This window comes from Balaenoptera musculus, chromosome 11 (assembly GCF_009873245.2).
Source record: "Balaenoptera musculus isolate JJ_BM4_2016_0621 chromosome 11, mBalMus1.pri.v3, whole genome shotgun sequence".
NCBI lineage: Eukaryota > Metazoa > Chordata > Mammalia > Artiodactyla > Balaenopteridae > Balaenoptera > Balaenoptera musculus.
In genome coordinates, this window is record NC_045795.1 from 408482 (window position 1) to 422308 (window position 13827).

A 13827-nucleotide genomic window follows, 5' to 3' on the forward strand; every position below is an offset into this window, starting at 1 on the left:
TTAGTTTATTAGAAATTAAAACCTATAGGATGCTTCAGTGGCTTTTTTATTTCTAGTGTGAAAAGCTGTAGTAATGTTTGCCTTTAAGAAGCTCATAATGTCTACACTTAAAACCATTCAACTCCTTTTTCTTCAAGCTCTAAATGATTGGTCTCACAGTGATGCCACGGCTTAACTGGCAGGATGATCCTCTAAAAAAATGTTCTGAAAAGTATGCAAGACCAAGAGAACACTTAAACAAATTGGTTAAAAAAAATGACATGTGGGGGCATATATACACACATATATATATTTAGCTAACTATTTGCCATTTTAGAATACTTACTGCCAGGAACTTTTTCCATAAATTTAAAATCATTTTTTATATATACATTTGTATATGTATACATATTATGCATATTTATATAATTTATGTATAAATATGTACATATACACACACACATACACCCACACACACACAAATACATACGTAACATAATATATAAAGCTTCCATGGGACAGTTTCCTGACCAGATGTTTAGAAGAGCTACAGCCTGCATATCAAGTGACCTTTCCTGGACAAGACCCTATTGTGAAGAGAGAGAAAAACCTACTCAACTGACACAAGCCTAGCACAGAAAGCTTCTAATAAACAGGTAAACCTGGTTCTGACCTTGGAGGCCTACAAGCTGGGCCACACTGGGGGGCTGCTATCCTCCAGCAACGACGCCAGGCCAGCACCACTGTCCCTCCTGCCCTCAGAGCCAAGGACAGCCTGCAGGTCCAGATGCAGGGAAACAGGTCGACCACCTCAGCCAGCTGTGCTTGTTTCCTGCGATGGATCCAATGGAAATTCAAGCTCTGGGCTAGTAATTTATATGAGCATTTTCAACTTTTGCCAATAAAAAAATATAATTTCTTTCTTTAAAAAATTAATAATTATATAATCTATATATTTACAACTGTGTTACTATATAATTTTTATATATGATTTTAGAATGTATAGAAAAAGTTTAGTTTTCTAAAATGCTAAGTAGTTTTATTAATAATGGTAAGATTATCAGAGATTAAACAGCTTGTCCAAAGTCACAGCTAGTGAGTGGCAGAGTTGGGATTCAAAACCAGTCCTCAGAGCCATGTTATTCTGATTCTCCATGTGGTTTTTCTTTTCTTTTTTTTTTTTACTTTTTATTATGGAAATTTTAAACACACATAAGAGAGACCAGCATAATGAACCTCCATGTTCCCATTTTGTCTCTTTTTCAACTACATCTCCTCCTCAACACACTTTTATGTTGTTTTTGAGGGAGTATTTTAAAGCAAATCCCAAATATCATACCATTTCATCCAAATATTTCAGTTTGTGTCTCTATAAAGGACTTTGTACTCAGCCCAAGTCCAACTGTTCTATACTGTCTCAAAAATTATTTGTGACAGGGACTTCCCTGGTGGCACAGTGGATGAGACTCTGCGCTCCCAATGCAGGGGGCCTGGGTTCGATCCCTGGTCAGGGAACTAGATCCCACATGCATGCCACAACTAAGAGTGCGCATGCCACAGCTAAGAAGCCCGCGTGCCACAACTAAGGAGCCCACGAGCTGCAATTAAGGACCCCACCTGCCGCAACTAAAGAGCCCACGTGCTGCAACTAAGGAGCCCGCCTGCCACAGCTAAGACCTGGTGCAACCATATAAAAATAAATAAATATTAAAACAAAAATTATTTGTTACAGTTGATGTGGTGGAATGGGGATCCAACCAATGCTCCTAAGAAAGGGAAGGAGGGAGGGAAAAAAATCAAAACCAATGCTACCTTTGTACATCTATTTGATGAATATGGACAAAGGCTGAGGACAGATTCCAGAGGTTAACGTTCTTGGGAGAGGGTAGAGGGTCAGAGAAATCATGCTTTTAATACATTTTTATACGGCTTTCCCTGTGGCAGTGAGCACATATGTAAACTTCTGAGGTGCAGTTAGCCTTGGGCTATGCAGAAAGGCCAATTCCGGAGCACAGTACAGAGCAGCCCTCGTGGACGGGGACCCAGGCAGTCTACCAATTCCTTAGGAACAGTGACCACAGGATGTTTCCTCTTGGTAGTTCAGGACCTGCTCACTACTCCTGCAAATCCATTTGCACAGGAGAGGGATAACAATAGCATCCCCTACATTTAAAAAAAAAAAGGAGAAAAAAAGAATTATTGTACCAAGGTCCCTGATAAAGAACAGTCCTCAATGGGTTTGGTTAGGACTGCATCGTATTCTTTTCTGTACTCCCAGCACCCAGCCCAGGGCCAGAACAAGTGGATACTTGGCAGATGGTGGCTGGGAAAAGAGACCAGGGAACACATGGGCTCACTGGCGCTCTCTTCTTCTGGCTCTTCAAGGACAGCAGCAAACCTGAGGCCATGTGGGATTTCAGCTATGAGACACCACCGAGAGGTGGCCTTTGAGAGGGATGTCGACCTGATTTGTCCCACTGCAGGACAGACGCCATTCCTTGATTCTGTACCGTATCCCATTGGTTTTTTTTTTTTTTTTTTAAAAAAGAGATTGGAGTTTATTTATTTATTTATTTATTTATTTATTTATTTTTGGCTGTGTTGGGTCTTCGTTTCTGTGCGAGGGCCTTCTCTAGTTGCGGCGAGCCGGGGCCACTCTTCATTGCGGTGCGCGGGCCTCTCGCTATCGCGGCCTCTCCTGTTGCAGAGCACAGGCTCCAGACGTGCAGGCTCAGTAGTTGTGGCTCATGGGCCTAGTTGCTCCGCGGCATGTGGGATCTTCCCAGACCAGGGCTCGAACCCGTGTCCCCTGCATTGGCAGGCAGATTCTCAACCACTGCGCCACCAGGGAAGCCCCCATTGATTTTTTAAACCAATAAATCTGTGCCACAATAGCAATCACCAAAAACTGCTATAGAAACTGAGTCCTCCAACTGTACCCTAAAAGTTTACTCGATCACCCTATGACAGCGTCTCTGGCCACCCATCCCAGAGGCGCTCACTTTACAGGCAGGTTAGAGTTCGCGCCACAGGAAGGAATCAGAGGCGAATCCAAATTAACCACCAAGACCCGCGCAGAACAACTCCTCTTCTTGGGCTGCCTCTGGGAGGGGTGGCCTCCAATTGTAACGCCCAAGAGGTGAAAAGTTTCCTATTCTATTACCGCTTCCATAAAGAATTACCTGAAAATCAGAAATCTAATGTGTACAGTCAGATCTTTAATACTGAGTCCCCTTTTCCCAAAAAATACTTAAAATGTTTAAACCAAAATGAGTTTTACCCCTCATAAATCTCTGATTAGAAAAATATTTATTTTTCAACCATCTTTTATTTCTACAAAAACCAAACCAAAACTGATTTAAGTTTGATTTTTCAGTTTAAAAACTCCACACATAAAAAAGGAGCAGTACTGAGAATATAAAAAAATATTCCAAAAAAGAAACCACAAAAGACTCCAACTCTTCGGGCCTAAATAATGTAAAGTCCAAACAAAGACAGTGATTTTTCCCTTAGGCTTAAAGATGAATTTGTCTCCAACAGAGAAGCATTTGAAGATGCTATTTTTAAAAATGCTGCCAAGGTATTGTGGCTCTACGGACGCTCTTCTCTGCCCTGCAAAGGACTCACTGCTCTTGAGGGCAGTTTCCACTCCAGTGGCCCCTTTTCCTGCTTCCCTGCTCAGGGCTCATTCCTGGGGGACTCAGCCCAGTAAACTCGAAGCAAGAAATGGAGGGACTCAGTCCAATTAGGATTTATCCACTGAGAGTTCAAACAACCGGTTAGCAATGACACTGATGACACTGTGCAACTCAGGACCCTGCAGGACCGCTGTGGCAGAGGGCTGGGTGACAGGCAGTACACAAGTGGCACTTCTATCAAAGATAAGCCTAGAGCATTTCACAGCTCCTGTTAAATATGTTTCCAAAACAGAAGTTCAATTTTATTTTTAATGATTACTTGACTGTAGCATCTATTTATCAGTGTTTTCTCTCTCTACATAATTTTCATGTGCTACGTAAAAGACATAATGAAATTACTAACACTACACAGATTTTGCCATAGTCAACACACAAAGTTACATATTTTATGATTCCATCTACATGAAAATTCAGAACAAGTAAACCCGTAGAGACAGTAAGTAGATTAGTGGTGGCTAGAGGAGGGGAATGGGAAAGGATTGATAGTGGAGTGATGAAAATGTCAGAGAATTAGATTGTGGTGATGTGTACATGACCTTGTAACTATACTAATTTTGCTTCAGAATGCCTAGGAGCATTAGATTATCATTATCACCACAAACACAGAACCCCCCAAAAATGGACACAAGAGGAAATACAGGATGGCAGTATTTTTTTTTTTTAAAGCATTTGACACTACTAAGTTCTAAAATCTTCTGATACAAGATCAAATGAGACTAAGGCAGGCCAAGGCCAGGACTGAAAGGGAGCAAGGGAGAGGAGGAAGGCTTTACCCTCTCAGCTCATTTACTGAAACCCAGGGTTAAAATCAGCGGGAAAAGCAGTCGAACAACAATAAGCCACCTATATCAGCCCCTCTGGAAAGCGTCAGTGGCCTAGCCTTTCCAGTCCTGAACAGGCATCAGCAACACCAACTCCATTCCAGCAAGACTGCTGGGAAGACAGGGAGAGGAAGAAGTAAACAATGGAAAATCCCAATGACATCAACAGTCCACATGTGCTCACTTTAAGTCACAAGATACTTAACCATCTCTATGAGAATGTTCAGGAATGAGAGAGGAATGAAATCAAGAAACTAAGCTATTTATAATGAAAGAATTAGGAAAAAAAAGATATTATCCTAAATTTATATTATTGCATGAAAACAAAGTTTCATTTGTCTCATTTAAAAAAAAAAACTGAGTAAATTTAAAGATCCAATTGGCTTTATTCAACAATTCATGAATTAGGCAACACCCCATCTAGCAAATAGAAAGGCGGTCCTCCTCCGCGCTGTACCCAGTGGAAGACTTCTGCAGGCAGAAGGGGCTGGATAAAGAAGTTACCAGCACAGAGCTGTTTCAGGCAAGGTCACCTTCCTCCGGGGAACAGCAGAGATTACCTCACTGGCCTGACCAGGTAATTTCAGACTGACTGGTTAAGACTATCTTCCTGGGAAAGCCTGAAACTGCAATTAAATTAGGTATTAAAGTCTCAGTTTGGTGACACGGGTTTTAGCACAAGTGCTTCCATTTGGGGCCTGTTGTCTCTTTTTTTAATAGTCTCGACTTGTCAAATCTTTACCATGAAATAAGCCAATATGACTGCTGACAATATAATAACTACAGTAAACAGGCATGCCAAAATCAATGTAGATTTTCACAAAAGGTCAAGGAATCAACTGTCAGCTTAAATTGGTTACTTTTATTAAAACTGTTATACATGACAGGATGTCACTTAACTCCCAGATTCCTTTACATAAGCAGAGCTGGATTAATTTGACCCAAATTTTGTATAATAGCTTTCCCAATTTCTAAAAATGCATCAACTTTGTCACTTATCTTGAAATTTCTGCTTTACTTCCCTAGCTCTATCTCAAAAGAAACTTCTCCAAGGCCACATATCTTGGCACAGCGAAAGCAAAATCACCCCAGCACTCAGCAGTGCCATGAGCCTCGGGGATCAAACAGGGAGACAGCGCCGGCGGAGGCTGCAGCCCAGCTGGGAGGGATCGAAGCTGCTCGTGCTTAGGAGAGACTCTGGGCACAATCCCGGCATCCGAAAGAAAGTAAAGTAAACAGTCGTGCTCTCTCCCATCCTCCCTGTTAGCAGCCTCTCGGCTGAGGGAGACCACACACTCGGACCACACAGCGCCGGCTCAACTCGCACGCAACCTCCAACAGCTGTCACTCGGGGCCGGGAGGGGAGGGGGAAGGGGAGGGGAGAGGAGAGAGAGTGGGGGGGGGGCGGAGGGGGGAGGGGGAGGAGGGGATGGAGAGCCAGAAAGGGAGAGAGGCAAGACAGCGAAGTGTGGTTTCCCTGAGAAAACAAGCCAGTCCCGGCCTTGTGTGGCCTTGACCTGTACTCCCCCAACCAATTTAGTAGCTGATGAAGGATTAACAAAGCATCCATTTAACATCAATTAACCTCCTATCCATCACAGGTCAAAAGAGAAAATTACCATTATAAAAGCATTTCATTACAATAAAGACAAACGTATTTTCTTATAATCTATAATATATATTTAAATAAATGCATTTTCTTTTAGATTTATATTATGTTGGTTTTAACCCGCCTGCCTCTTTTCCTTTAATGAAGCGCACAGCATGAATATGAAGTGTTTCTGCAACAGAGCTCAGAAAATTTTAATTTTGTAATTTTCCCATATTTCACTGTGGCACAATCTTTAATTTTCCAAAAGACTTATTGATACAAAAAAACACAGTAAATTATTTTTTACATAACTTCAGGCTAAATGTACATAGAAAAAAAATAACAAGTAGCAGCATTAGGGGGGAAAAACAGAAAACGTAACCACAAAAGTAGCTTTAAGAGGATTAAACCAAAATTTTTTACTATTTAGTAAGGAAGAATTTTGATTTGAATAGCAGACAAGAACTCTGAACAAAACGAGTGATCAGGTGTTCTTTCACTGTCAGGTACCCAAAGGCCCAGCTCAGCTAAAGGGATTAGGCCAGGAGTTGGAAAAACAGAAGTTCTGCCTCACTGAAGACTTGGAGAACCTTCAGCAAATAGGCCAAGGAAAGCCTCCTGATGCTGAAGCACTATTTTCTGAGGTCAGGCCATAGAAAAGTGAGTTTCCCCCCCAAACCACCAAATAATAGTAATAATAAACTCCCCCCCCCCCCCCCCGCCTCCACCCCCAAGCTACTCAAGTGAGCATCACCAGGGAGCAGATCAGGAAGGCCGACTCTCAGCAGCCCAGCCCAACCCACTAATACACATCTACGCCACTCTGTGCACAGGAGTGTTTGAGAAGCACTAGGTAGACCTATCCTGCCCAGAGCCGCCCTGGATCCAAAGGACCCCCAGAAAAATCTGGTTGCAGAGCTGCCTAATGAGTCTGAAAAATAAAATCATACTCAACTAGACTCTTGGGCCACCCACCAACGGACCCAAACTGCAGAATTCACCACATCTTCCTGGAGCCACTTCAACCTATCCTAGGATAGACCTGCCCCCCAGGGCAAGGCACAGCAGGGGCAGCTGGCCCCAGAGGGATATCCCAGAGACCTGGGGAAAAGTCTCAGAGAACGGTGATTTACCTCCTTCTGTCCTCTGTAAACTCTACTTTTCCTGAGCAAGGTCAAGTTCTATCACACTGCCACACCCTTTACCATCTCGTGCACAGGGTGGGACAAGTCTTAGACAGAAGGTCGTGAACTCCTGTCCAGTGTCCTAAGTTAATCATCTCCCTCCTCCTGCTCCATCTCAAAATCATGGTTAATGAAAACAGAGTCATGCACAAATCTGAAAGAATCCGTGGGGTACCAAGTGTACTAAGAAGGCTCCTGAGGTCTCAGAAGGGATGTCAGCAGAAGAGCCGGACAGACAAGAGATGCTTTCCCAGCTCTCTCTTTATACCTCTTTCCTTTATTACTCCCATAAAGAAAGTATAACTGAGGTATACTGGGTTTTTTAATGAATGTGTAAGTTTCAACTCATTTGGGGAAAAAAATCCAATGATTTAAAAAATATAACTGATAAACAGGACTTAATTTTTTTTTTTTAAATGGGAAAAAACCCTTCACTCCTGCTCCAATGTTTGGAGGTACGGGATTAAAGGGAGAGAAGGTACACAAGGCGACTAGCAGGGAATGCTGGAAGCCAGAGAGTCCACAGGGAAAGCCTGACAGCTTCACTCTCCAGAGCTCCCACACACCTCATCTGTCACATAAATACTGGATTACCCAGCTATTCCCTTAAAACAAGCACTGGATTCCATCTTAATTAGAAGAGTTTATTAAAACTCTCCTCTATTTCCCAGAAACTATAAAATCTCTGCCTCAGCAGGCTAAGTCTCCTCCTAGGGGACAATTACCTTCACTACATTTCAAAGCTAAAAGCTGTGGGTCCAAAGGTGACTGGTCCTCTAACTCATGCCACTGGACACTGATGACATATCAAAAATGAAACGGAACAGTGCAAATCCATCCCCTCTACCACCACCCTTCAAAAAAAGAAACATAAGAACAAAAACCTCAAAGAAGATACACTACTTACTGGAAGGAAGAAGGAGAGTGCTTCATGTCAAAGCACGGCATTATTCGTTCATCAAATCTATTGCCAGGTGTCCCCATGTCCCTTACCACTTCCTCTTTACTAGATCCACATGGGGTGGACAAAACATAACTTCTTGATATTTTAGGAAACGTAATTTTTTAGGGAAAAAAATATCCAGGTCCCCCTGGAAAGACAGGTCACCTGGACAATACTGAAAAGGTCCTTATCAAATAAAACAGATTTCTATTTTTGTTTAGTGGACCCAGAAGATTTGAGATATATACAGAAACTAGTTACCCAGCACCTCAAAAGATGACAGTGTCAGATTCCCATCCCTAAGAAAAACAAAGAGGGGACTTCCCTGGCGATCCAGTGGTTAAGACTTTGCCTTCCAATGCAGAGGGTGCGGGTTCTATCCCTGGTGGGGGAGCTAAGATCCCACACGCCTCGCGCCAAAACAAAATGTAAAAACAGGAGCAACACTGTAACAAACTCAATAAAGACATTAAAAATGGTCCACATCAAAAAACTCTTCAATAAAAAAGAAAGAGAAAAACAAAAAGATGCAGGTAAACCGGGATCTGAAATGAGGGAGTACCCTCAGGTTGTTCAGTCAAAACAAGTATCTATTAAGCATTTGTTGGGTCTCTGGCACTACACTGGGGAAATGACAGGAACAAGACCTAGTGACAAGGGGGTCCCAGGTGACCTTGGCCTTCAGCAGAGTGGTGGGCACCTAACCAGACAGCAGTGGGGTGACCGATGCGGCATATAAACAACTATTTAAGAAATCTGGCTGGGAAGGGAAGGAGAGAGAGAAACTTTAACAGGTGAATGTGAAATCAAAGGAGGATGCTACCTTTTTACTGTTGTTTTTCTATTTCGCTTTGCTGCTGTCTGTCTGAGCGTGTCTAGAGGCTGGCTGGAAGGAGCCTTTAGCAGGAGATGAACACTGAGCGAAGTGCACCCCAAGGCAGGAGGGGAGGGGTACAGGGACCCGTCCTGGGGTAAAGGCAACCACTTTCAATGTAACCGGGAGCAGGAAAGGTTCTGGAAGAAAGAGCCCAGGATTCTCCTCTGAGAGCTCTTATAGTTCTCAGGTGGCAAGATTATCTGCTTAGTATAGACGGATTATGTGAAAAGATGAGAGGTTTGAAAAGAGTAGAAAACGCTTAAAATAGATTCTGCAGAGAAGCAGCAAGTGGCTAACAAAGAAAACTCTAAAAAACTCTTTGATGGCCACTTGCGAGTTGTGAGCACAGATTTATAGGGGTACAAATCTAGACGCTGTGATTTTCCCCTTCTGGTCTCAGAACCTCAGTTCAAGCATTTAAAAAAGGCGAAGAGTTGAGATGGTCCAGGACTGAGACTCTGTCGGCCAGATGCCATAGAAAGATGAGGGAGGACACAACTGAGCATCCTGGTAGGAGGGTGATGGAAAATCGGGTAAAGGAGCAGAGGGAGGTAACTGAGTGAGGGCTGGAAAGACAAGAGACTACCAGCAAACAGTGGGTGGTCTGAGCCCCGGATTTCAGAGGTGAACCAGTCTCAGGTTGGGGCCCCTCAGTCCTGCTCCCCCATCCCCCAGCACCACACCTCTGGCAGCAGCCAACCCTCCGCGGAGGCTCCAGCTGGGGCAGCTCTGCTTTCTCCTTTGTCCCCCCCAGCTGTTTAGTTGCCCTTTGGGCCTCACTATCCCGTTTGTTCCCTCACTCTGCCCACACCTCTGCAAGAAGTTCCTTTATTTAAATCTCCTTATTTGAACCATCTGGCACGAATTCTGATTCCTGACACCCTGACTTACCCAAATATGTCAATCACATGGGGCTTTCATTAAAATTAAACTAAAGCCAAATACTCCTTGCTTTTTATCTTGTTTTGCCTTTCAGTAAAATTATAATACAACAAAAGTTAAAATCATACACCCCTCACTTTACAAGCAGATATGGCCATAAAAAAATGCACCAAAGCTTACAGATGAAACTAAAGGCCAACCCTGCCAAAAGTGGCGCAGCTAGCAAGTAGCAGAGGCAGAGCTCAGTCAGCGCTGCACAAGGACTTCTGAAAGCGAACCCGTGCCACACAGCACCCCAGGTCGTGCCGAGGATCCGCCTTGCGCAGCTTACATTCTAACTAAGATCCAGGTTTCCTAAGTCCCAGTGTCCACTGGTGTTTCCATACTGGCACCAAGACTAACTGTAAGTGGGAAATAGTAAGTAGAAGGAATTACTCCAACCAAAACGGAAAATTAAGCAAACTGTATAGTCCACCCCAGTCTTAACTGCTACCAACAGTATTAAAGGATGTTAATGAAGCTTTTGAGCAAAGCTAATACAATTTTCCAGGAAAAAAAAGCCTCATAAGTCAGTTCCAAACTCCTGTGCCTGAAGTTCAAGGAACTCCATAATCCAAAATGCACTCACTTCCCAGCCTATGGTCCTCTGTTTCTCATAAGCCACCCAGAGGTTCACGTGCCTTCTCTCGGAAGGGCCACATCCTCCCCCATCAAGGTCTGATCTCCATGAAGCCTTCCCAACTGCTCCAACCCCAAAAGATCCTTCCCCCCTCTGAATTCCTGCTGTACTTACACTGAATACTGCAGCTTAGTTCTTGGCTATTTAATGGAGAGGGCAAAAATATCCCCTTTCTGAATACAGACTAATTTTATTTCTAACATGTGTTAGGCATATGCTAAAATTGGGATACAAAAATGACTAAGGCTAATCCCTGTCTGGCAAGAGCTTAGTCTCCTGACAGACGTGTAAATACCAACAATAGCTACAACCCCTAAGATACCACAGGACAGGACAAGCGCTAAGTGGTTATAGGATTCACTGAATTGGAAAATTTCAAAGCAGGAAGAACTCTGAGATCATCTAGTTTTATGTATTCTCAGGTACAAGGAAACTGAAGCCCAAAAAGGCTGCTACGTAGCTCAGCCCATGCTACAAAGCAGGTGGTGGTAGCACACGGATCCGTGAATGGTGCTTCGACTCCCTAATTTTCAAACTGAGGTCTAAGGATGCCTACAGGTGCGTCCACAGAGATGCATCATTTCTCTACAATTACCGTAAGCTTGTGTTTGTATCAACAATTCTTTCCAATCGACATAAACATGCACACAATCATGTGACCGAAGCTAACACTTCCACCATGCGGTCTCACCAGGCACTCCCGGGGATCCAGGAACACCTTCCCCAGGGTCTGAGAGCAATCAAGGCCCTAGCATACTGCTCAGCAGAGCGATGGACGTTACTTCCCACCCCAGTCGATTTACAATCCTCTTTACCCAACACGGGCCTGAAACCCACGCACTCGGAAAACATGTGAGCTCTACTCTGTGGCGGGCGCTGAATGAGGAACGCTGGCGAGATGACAGGAGTAAGCTGGAGAACGGGTGAACAGTCATGGAGAGGCTAACTGCACAACCAGCATTTCCTACATGGCCTCAGGCTGCCGGGCCCAGCACTGGAAGCTGTCCGAAGTCCTTTATTAAAACGCTGCCTGTGCAGAAATTTTAAGTACTAGTCCCCCTTCCCATTAGAGTCATACAGCACGGGCTCTCCAGTATTTGTGGGATGAATGAAAATTCGACTTAGCATGCTGATAAACCGTCTTTTAGAGAGGTAACTTTCAACACGATATTCAGCTCGGGAAATTAAATGCCTGACAAGAAGGAAAAATCATTTTCTGAAACTTCCAAGAGCTGTTCCAAGTTGCGCTGGGGGGCCCTCTGTGTAAAACTACTAGACTTCTACTGCACCAGACAGAAGAGAGCGTCGAAGTACCAAGCGCGCATCGCCCTCTTTCCATCCCCCGCTGTGGATCCACCACACGGGACACAGGGGCTCCCTGGGAGGCTTCCGGCTGTCAGTTCCTGTGGTCACACCCCGCCTGCCCAGGATGTGAGCAGAGCATCGTCAGGCATTCGAGGGGCGGCGCGCACACCTCAGCGAGAACGCGCTTTTCAATACAGCGCATCCAGGTGACTTACTTAAGCGTTTTAAAACACTGTTAAAGCTCTCCTTGCAAGTTTACTCAGATTTATTAAAAAGAAAAGAAAAGCACAAGTTTCCCAGACTCGCTAGTAGGAGCGGTCGCCTATTTCCCCTCCGAGAGAAGCGCCTGCGCGCCGTTTCCCGCCCGCCTGAGCACGCCCCGGCGTCCGGGCGCGGCCGCCACGGCAGCCCGCGCTCAGACCGACGGCTAGGCGCGCCGCCGCGCTGAGCTCCGTCTCCCCGTCCGTCAAGGGGGGATAACGCAATCGACCCGGAGACACGGCGACGGGCGCCCACTAAACGCTCGGCGCAGCTCTCCAGTGACGCGACCGAGGAAAACAAGCAACACCGGCCTCTTGACTTCGCTCCCCGCCAGTGAACCCCCCAGCCCTACGCAGGGACAGGTAAGCAGGCGCGCCAGGGAGCAGCTGAGGCCAACGGCCACCCGCCCCCGAGGCTCGGCGCTCCGAAGGCGCACGCCGGGAGCCGGGGCGGGGCTCCGAGTCCCCCGCAGGGGCCCCGGACGGCGGGGCGGGGGCGGGGCTCCGGGACCCGCGCAGGGGCCCCTCCGCACGGTCGCGGCTGCAGGGCGGCGCGGGGCTGACGGCGGTCGCCCGCCCTTCAGCCCGCGGCCCTGGCCGGCCTCAGCCAAGGCCTCACCCGCCCCACACCTACCTGCAGGCCCGCACGGACAGGGCCCCGCGCTCGACCAAGGGCTCCCTGGCCGCGGCCGCCCCGCCGCCAACGCCCTCACTTCCGCTGCCGGAGCGCCGAGGGCGTCGATCCGCCGCGCAGTCGAGCGTCGAGCGCCCGACGGCCGAGCCCCAGGGGCGGGGTGGGGGCGGGAGTTGGGAGACGGATGGGAGCGGAGGACCCGGCCGCGACCCCGGTTCCTCAGGAGCCTCAGGCTGAGCCTCCGCGTCTGGGCGGCAGGCGACGCGCAGGCCGGGACGCCATGGTGCTCGCGGCCGGGAGCCCTGAGCATGGACAGTGCTCGGGTTCGGCGAGCGGGCGCTGCCGGGCGCCGGCCTCCGACATTGAAAGGCAGCCCGTCCGGGCCCGCCCAGGGGCGAACCGGCTGCCTGACAGGGAGCGGTCGCCGCGGGCCGGCCGGAAGTGACGGGCCGCCGCGAGCGCGGCGGGACCGGAAGGGAACGCGCTCTTCCGGCCGCTCGGTTTAGTGCGGAAGCAGCCGCGCGTTGTGTGTTCCAGGGCTGAGGTCTGGATGCGCCTCTGCTTCCCCGGCCCTCCTCTCCGCTCGCCTGTGCGGGTTACTCCAGCCGACGGGCCGGCCTGTTTGCTCCGGGGCCTGGGAGTGGGTAGCCGTGGTGGCGGCGATGGAGCTGCGTGCTGCGTCCGCCCCTCCGGACGCGGAGGCCGAGGTGCAGCCGGGGGACGGGGCCTTCCCTCCCGGAGGCCAGGCAGCCACTGGGTGGCAAGCGGATTTCCTCAGACCCAGATGCAGATCCGGGTTCGGGTTAGTCTGCCCTGCCTGCAGGGCTCTGGCAGTCATCACTGTGCAGTTGTTCGCTGTGTCTGATTTATCATCAGGGGGCTTCCCGTGATATCACCTGGGACAGGGACCCGTTTAAGAGTGAAAGAGGTATGACAGAGAGGCCAGTACCGCAAGATGCACTGAGTCTGCCCTA

General features: G+C 47.2%; 1 protein-coding gene and 1 long non-coding RNA gene across 6 annotated transcripts in view; one reads left to right on the forward strand and one right to left on the reverse strand.

Annotated features, from left to right (window-relative positions):
- The window catches only part of EXOC2 (exocyst complex component 2), a 154814-nt gene extending 141497 nt beyond the window's left edge, over positions 1-13317 (reverse strand). The window contains exon 1 of one of the 3 annotated variants that reach the window (XM_036869276.1): positions 12854-13303. The gene's annotated coding sequence lies outside the window, so the exon portion shown is untranslated. Of the gene's footprint in view, positions 1-12853 lie in introns of all 3 variants that reach the window. The other 2 variants (XM_036869277.1, XM_036869278.1) reach the window with 2 other exon arrangements.
- LOC118903822 overlaps positions 12034-13827 on the forward strand; it is a 79272-nt gene continuing 77478 nt past the window's right edge. Inside the window, exon 1 of one of the 3 annotated variants that reach the window (XR_005021871.1) lies at positions 12034-12582. This is a non-coding gene — a long non-coding RNA (uncharacterized LOC118903822). The remainder of the gene's footprint in view (positions 12583-13827) is intronic. The other 2 variants (XR_005021872.1, XR_005021873.1) reach the window with 2 other exon arrangements.